The sequence below is a fragment of the Ursus maritimus genome, unplaced genomic scaffold, assembly GCF_017311325.1.
Source record: "Ursus maritimus isolate PB19 unplaced genomic scaffold, ASM1731132v1 scaffold_11, whole genome shotgun sequence".
Taxonomy (NCBI): domain Eukaryota; kingdom Metazoa; phylum Chordata; class Mammalia; order Carnivora; family Ursidae; genus Ursus; species Ursus maritimus.
This window is the reverse complement of record NW_024423453.1, coordinates 26,297,412-26,305,469: the sequence shown is the minus strand read 5'-3', so window position 1 is coordinate 26,305,469 and position 8,058 is coordinate 26,297,412. Positions and strand designations below refer to the sequence as shown.

The 8,058-nt window shown below is 36.0% G+C and overlaps 1 pseudogene; it reads right to left on the bottom strand.

Annotated features, from left to right (window-relative positions):
* Positions 1-4,570: 4,570 nt before the first annotated feature.
* On the bottom strand, positions 4,571-6,101 carry LOC103657950 (annotated as a pseudogene).
* Between the last annotated feature and the right edge of the window lie 1,957 nt (positions 6,102-8,058).

The following is an 8,058-nucleotide window of genomic DNA, read 5'->3' as shown; positions in this document are numbered from 1 at the left end:
GACATACTGATTCTGATACATCCTTGGCTGAAAATGGACGTCTCCTGCCTATAGATTTTTGATAGAGTAAATGTAGCATGTGAAAAAAATGTGAAAAGTCAAGAAAGACTCCAAGATTTTGCCTCAAACTATTATAAATATAAAGTTGTTGCTAATTGAGGAAGAACAGATGCCTGCAGGACACTGAGGAGGTGGTGGTATTCTTCACCTCCAGTCTCAACCTGGCTGCAAATTAGAATCCCCTAGCGAATGAGCTTCTGACAATATGCCTGAATTTCTCGCAAGCACTTACAGCAGAGGTCTTTTAGCGTGACACCAGAACACTGGTATTAGAAGATCTCCACATTATTCTAATGTTCAGCCCTGGTTGAAAAACAGGCTCCAAATTACGGCTTCTCTCACTTTAATATGCTTATGAACCACTTAGGGATCTTATAAAATTCAAGTTCCTATTCAGTTTTTCAAGACGATAAACTGTATTTCTAACAACATCCTAGCTAATTCCAAAGCCGCTGGTGCGAATTTCGCACAGCAAGTCGCGGCTATTGAAATTCGTGACAGAGCTCTATGCCAGTAAAGATTAATCTGATACACTGTGTAAAACATTTGTGTTAGCTCTTCTGTATTAAAAAGAGGTATGAAGTAAAAGATTTAATGGCTAATTAAGTTTGGCAAACAGTGAGTTAAATAAGGTTAGGGAGTTTTCTTTATTGCAGGGTTTTCCATAGCTAATGCCTTCCTAATGTTTCTTTTTCCCATGTCCTGTTTCCGTGGAGCATGTTATAGGATTAGCAATTTGCAAAACCCACTATCTCCTGCTGATGCAGACAGAAGTTGAGCTATCTTCAAATAATCTTTGCTACTTTCTTAAAAGCTTAAAATTTTACTGAAACATCTCTATAACTGATTTGTTTTCAGTTTCCTAATCTGATTCACGACGATTCTAATTTATTTACAAATCCAAATAGGTTTTACAAAAAACAAATTAATCAGGCTTTGGATTCTAAAGTGATTATGTTGTACATATGCATGATTCTTTGTTTAGACTTAAAAATGCTTAACAAGTGACTATTTTTTTTCTTTGTTCTCTTCTATAGCATTTCCATGCACACGTTTTCCTGATTTTCTTTTGTCATTTTACAGCATGTTGCTTGCTCATATATTTTTATTTACCAGCATTTTGGGAAACATATAAAATAAGAGAAAATAATCTTTCCACAAAATTACACTGAGGTTTCATTAACAGAAAAAAAAAGTTTTGCAAATTTTCTTAAATAATAATTAGATCGGTTTTATGTAGATGAGGATTCTGACTGACCACAACAAAATTCATTTCCTCTTCAGAAGTTCAGTGATGAAACCCGAACTTGCCAGGATTTACCAGCCTATAGGCGAATATAGGCTCATTTTGCATAGATGCTCAAATGACAATGAGTCCTAGTTTCTGCTGCCTCATGTGGGAAGAACTTCAGCATCTTTCTTGACACTCCTCACACCACAATATTTAGGGTCATAAACACTTCGAAATTTCCCCAAGAGGTTTGTGTCTCACAAATACTTAGGCTCTTATTTTTCTGTTCCATCTCCTTATCTAGAAGTATTGCCCCTCCCAGGGATTTGCTGCCCTACCAGACGCAGAGCTCCAATTAAGAGACATCAGTCAACAGGTGGGTCATGCCAGCGTGTGAAGGGGCTGTGGGACCAGAGGTATAATTGGGTAACCTACACCAAAGACACATGGAATGTTCTGAGAATCAAAACGAATTACATAGCTTACAGTTTATATTAACATAAATTTACTGTCCCATTAATTTACTGTTAATATATTTACAGTGCTAGAAAACTCTTGCTCAGGAAGGTAAAAGTTCCACATATATTCATTTCAGGGACTTTTTGAAAGCTACATCAGCCCTTTAGTAGGAAGCATCAAATAATAGTTTACACTTTTCAACTCTTCCAAATCTTTGCCTGTCTGTTCTTGCCAATTCTAAATTATTACATCATGACTCTTACCCTAATTAAGCCCCTCCCCTGAAAGATCCTCTATAAACAAGACTTCAAATCTTAATAAATATCCTGACTTTGCATTCTCCCTCAGAGATGCTACTAAGACTCCGGCAAAGCGGTGCTTTCCTGTCGAATGTGAATGTGAATATTTTTATTTTTCTGCACAAACAGGACTTTCTGATAGAGACAAACAGCACTCTATAATGATAAAAAATGTCTCTTTTTTCCTAAAACCATTTACTCCTCATATTCTAAGGTGATAGTTTTGGAGCCATGTGTTTACATTTCAAATGGTAATAAATTCCGGAGCCATTCCTTATATTCCAAACCATGAGAACGTAGGTGACTTTCCCCTTCTTTCCCAAAGGCAGAATTTGTTTCCATTCCAAAGTAAAAAAACAGAACAAAACAAAACAAAAACAAAAACAAAAAAACCGCTTTGGAGGGGGGAGGAGTCAGTATGCCAACACCTATATATTAAGCTTCCAATTTTATACTTTCAATTCTTCTCCTATAATACGGGTCTCCTACTTCTCCCCTGCACATGCAGGTCCATCTGACTCTCACCACCTTGCCACCTGGAAGAAAATGCAACATGGACAAAAGGCCCTAAAATATTGTACAAATAAATAATTTCACCTTTGATCCAGAAACCTTGTACGTACTGTCACAACAAAATAAAATATAAATATACATTTACTCCTTTACCATACAAGCAATAAACTTGCCCTTCTGTTACTAAGAGGTTGTTTGGTGACATTTTTGAGGCCAGTTCAATGGTGCTGAATTTCACAATGTTTTTGTGAATTAAAAAAAAAAAAAAAGAGGAAAAGAAAAGAAAAGAGGAAAATCACCTCAGCTCTTCTGTCCTTGGGAGCTCAGAATAGCACCTTGATGATAGTGAAGGTTCACAAAGTGCCATCCTCCTTCATTGTTCACTTCCTTCTCCTAATACCCTATAAAATCCCACATAATCCACAAGCAAAAGACATAGATATCAAGGTTTTGCTAGCCGATGCCTATGGGATTAATTAGTCCATCTGTTACCCTAAAACACCAATTAGGATTCAGTAAAGACACCTACTATAATCCAAAATATTTCCATGGGCCCAATATACTCCTACATGACACAAAAGATTCAGGGTAACGAGGGACTCTCTCTCTACATCTCCGGGAAAATATCGATTAACTTTTGTTCTGAAGCTTTTCAGATGGAACCATGGGTTACACTGTGATTTCTGCTTTGCCAAAAAATTGCAGTCAGCCTCCAATAATCTGTCCTATAACCCCTATGCTCACTAAGTCCTCCAACCTCTCTGTATGGTATGTCCTGCTATAATCCTAAATTCCCAGTGTAAAATTCATCCAAACACTGAAAGATCTCTTCTATACTCAATCATACTGGTTTGAAATTTTGTATAGTTTAACATGGTCTTATTTTTAAAATTTAAAAATATGTAATACGTGGTGCTTCTTAAGTATTTATGCGTATTACAAATTACTTGGGGTCTTGTCACATTGCAGATTCTGATTCAGTAAGTCTAGGTAGGGCTCAAGTGTCTGCATTTCCTACAACTTCCTGGTGATGCTGTCACTAATGGTCTAAAGACTCCACATGAGGTAGCAAGGTGTTGTAGGAAACCAAAGCTCCAGGAGAAGAGTTTGCACATTTCAATAAATGTAAGGAAGGCCTTCTAAGACAAAATGAGCTATTACTGCTGAAAATATGGAAGCCAATGGTGTTGACAATGTGAGAATTGTACTTCAAAGGGAATCAGTGACAACTGTGGACTCAATCTTTTCCTTTTCCTTCTCTTTTCCTCTCTGTTCCTTTCCTTCTTCTCTTCCCTTTCTGTCTAAATACCCATTCTCATTTCTTCTTTTTCATTTCCATACTGATTCTTAATCTCCTTCGATCCCCCTCCATTTAGCTTCTAAGAAATGACTTTTATATTTCTGCTTATTACTTTCAGATCCATTTCCAAATGGTCTTGCTATGCTTCTGCACGTGTACCACCTAACTTGTCCACATTCAGAGTGATCTTATAAAGGAATGAGCTATCAATACTGCACAATTATTTTGGAGGGACGTGAAAAGGATTTTAGCACTATGACTTACGCTAGACCAAAAAATATATAATATTCTCTAACAGTAAGTTTCCCCAAGAGTAACTTAAGCAATTGCGTAATGATCTTTTACTTTTATTTTTTTGTCTAAATGTTTTTATTTGAGACAAATAGCCGCACCACGTGAGAGCTTACCTTCCTCACTCCAAATTAAAACAGAGCATAATAGTGGCAAATGTCATTTGGCAGGACTGTCCCAGTATGTGAACATCCTTCTGCCCACTGTGGTTAGGCAACTTTATTCCTCAGCAGTCATTCTTACACAAAATATTAACCCCCAGAAATACTAAGTCACACAAAAGGAAGTGGTCTTAATTTCATATGTGGGGCAGTATGTTCTCTAAATGCCAAAATGTAGAAGCACAAATGCAACCCAGTCTTTAAAAAACAACAGCAGCAGCAACAACAACAACAACAACAATCAGTCGAAGAATTTTCATCCCTTCTTACTCCTATAATAAAAAGTAGTGCTAGGGTCTGACATCCAGATTTGGTTTTTATTCTGGCCATTTACGATGTTTCCCCATCTGACTTGCATCATTAGGGTTATGGATAAAATTTCATTCACTTTGAAGAGAGGTGTATCTACTCCTAGGTTGTCACCATACATGTCCTTGTCCAGAGTTTTACTGGGATGAAAATATTCTGGGCCATATCTTTACCAACTCCCAGGTTCGATCATAAACCTTGTAAATTTCATCTTCTCTACCTGCAAAACCACTGTCCACACCCTTAGATTATTTGAAGAGCCTTTGGTCATACTGGACTTCATTGGACTTCTGAGGATTGGGCACACCAGAAACAATGATTTCACTGAAATCTCAATTTCATATCTCTGTAGTTTTAACCTCTTATCAGAAGCTGTCCTGGAAAGATTCCCCCATTGTGATGTCTCTCTTTTTACCTGTCATGCTGGATTTCATCCATCTCATGTGCCTCCCTATCTTCTTTTCCCACATGGGTTTTGATCCCAACTCTTCTCTCTTTGGCTTTCTGGCCATTTCTCTAAGTTTCTCTTCATGTTTCTCCTTTTCTTTTTGAACCATATTTCTCTCTACTTGAACCCATATTTCTACAGCTTCACAAACCATCCAATAAGCAATATAGAGGGCTTCAGCCTGCTTGGCAAAGTTTTCGTTGATGTGAACTATCTGCAGCCCTCTTCCATGAGCAGCCAGACATTTGTCTAATGGAATTGTATAATCCTTTGCATGTTTCCAGTCTGAAATACAAGGAGAAATCTTCCACTCTTGTTGTTCCTTCATGGTCCTCTTTTGGCTAGGAGAATGCATGACAGGTGTAGGAGAAGGTGGTTCTTGGGGAATTTTCTTATTAATCTTGAAACTTGGAGGTTCCACTGGATCTTTCTGCATTTCCACCATCCAAGTAACTCTCTGTTTAGCTCCAGAGTTGAAAGCCACTCCTTGTTGAGATGGTGTGTGTCAAATATACTGAGCAGGAGCCAGTTTTTCAGCTGCTCGAACTGTCATGGCTGCAGCAACCTTCTATGATGTAGCTTTTTCTAGGGCTACCATTTTCTTTTCTGTTATCTCTTTAATGGTTTCTTCATCAGGTCTTTGCAGGTCCAGGTCATCTGCATTCATGACTTTGGAACCAGGTCAGTGTACTTGCTATAAATGACTTTGCCTTTTGACTGTCCTTGCCGAGCAATTGCATCATATTTAATTTTTCCTTCAGCATCCAACTTACTGGTGCATTTGACATTTTTTTTTTTCTTTCATTCCATTTCCAGTGGATACTGGGCTACGTGGATCTCTGGAAAAGCACCTCCATCTCCAAAATCCTCTAATAACTGAGGTATTCAGCTTTTCTGGTATCCATATGGGGAAGGTTCTCTAGGAGACCAGTGAGGTCTGTCATGATCTCTGGGATCTTGTCTTTTCTTCAGCCTCAAGTTGGTCCTGAGATAATTGAGTAGGTACAGGTAAAAAGCTGGTGAGTGCCATCTTCTTCCACTTAATTGAGCATGAACTGTACTGATTTTTAAAAAATGTTCTCTACTGGTGATACCTACGGTCTTCAAAACATACACTCATAACTATATTATAAATGTATTAGCTTTACTGAAGCCATTTTACCAATATATTGTTTTTCAAAAAAATAAAAATTCTAGTCTTACTGGTTTACTGACCTTTTAATTTTTCTTTTCTGTTTCTTCCTTTATTTTAACATATTTTATACAGAATCAGGGACAGGGGTTGAAATGTGACATAAATTTTCTGGAAGTAGATTGTCTTGGTTGGAGAACATAAATAAATCCTAGTACTATAATTTCTTTTCTAATTGTAGTAGGAAAAGTGTACATAAGTTAAGATTATGAGATACAAACTAAATTTTTATAGTCTTAAATTTTTTCCCCTTATTTTGGTTTCTGTTGCTTTCCTGTTTTGTGACTAAGAAGAAAAGTGAAGAATGCTTGGAAGCAAAATCAGCTATAGGGAGTGTGAGATCATTAGTATAAAAGAAAGAACAAAAACAACTACCAAGCTAAAAAAGGTGGGGAGGGCAACAAATGCTTAGAGAAAGATAATAAACTAGTTTTTTAGAATTAGGGTCTAGAAAAGTGAAAAATTAAGAATAGCAGATATGTGATTGATAAAAATAATGTACATCTTAATTTTGAATATATTATTACTCATAATTTTCTACCTTTGTTCTTACAAAATTATTTTTTTCTTAGATAATATTCAAACTGAAAATAGTTTTCTACAGTGAATTAGGTGCTATGCATAGCATAGAGCTGGGGATGATGTGCACTGGTTCATTGAATTTACAATCCAAGTTAATATTATTGTGTAATGCTTCAGTGAGTATGGTATACCTAAGAGGCAAATAAACTCTATCAGGCACCGAAGTGTCATTTGCTGTACCAGAAGAGGTAACAGAAATGGAACCCCAGTGTTCTGGAAGAAGATGTTTGCCTCTCATGGGTGATCACTGGAAACTAATTTGCTCATAGTAGGATTGGATGATGATTATGTCAGTTTTTCTTTACTTCTTCATATTAAGGGTGCAGGATCACAAAATTACCATTTGTATACTTGGGAAAACCAAAGATAACATTCAAATATAAAAAGAAAACATACATACATACATACATACAGTAATATGTGACCAGAAAAAAATACATTGTGAAACCTCAAATTTAGTGTTTTTCTGATACACTTAATTTTGTACTTCAGTATTAGAAGAATTTGTCAAATAGAGTTATATGTATAGAGGACTGACTGTTTCTTGCAATACTCAATTAAAAAAAACCTGTGAATTAATGGACAGGAATAAGAAACTGTAATCTATTTGAATTTGAAGTTTACATTGGGGATGTATATATAAATCCAAGAGTAAGCTTAATTAAACTAAAGCCAATATTATTCAGATCCTTCAAACAAAGAGGTTTTATAACTAAAACAAAAATTTTAACATTGAGAGTATGTATTCTGTCTGTTTAACTATGGACCTACTGCTTGTAATATTTTTTCACTGATTTTCTGAGACAGAGATCCCCAAATGCTGGGGCCATTTATCATTCTTTCTTGTATACCCATGGGATGGGTAGCAATAAATGAGGAGAGAATATTGCTTGAATTGTTTAACAAAATGTTCAGATAATTTCCACCCAGGAATAAAAGGATAGAACTAACATGCATAACATAACTACTATTAGATAGCAACTCTGATAGGTTATTTACATATGATGTCTTGTTTAATTGTAAAACTTCTTAGAAGTACATGTAATCTACATATTATCACTTTGGTAATGGGAAGCTTAAATAATCATCAAAACATCATCTGTATGTTGTGTGAACATGCTGTTTACACTTCGTCATGTCTGCTACTCTTTATTTTTTTCTTTAAATATATTATAGAAATTAAGAATAATTGGGAATTAGAAAAAAAAGATTA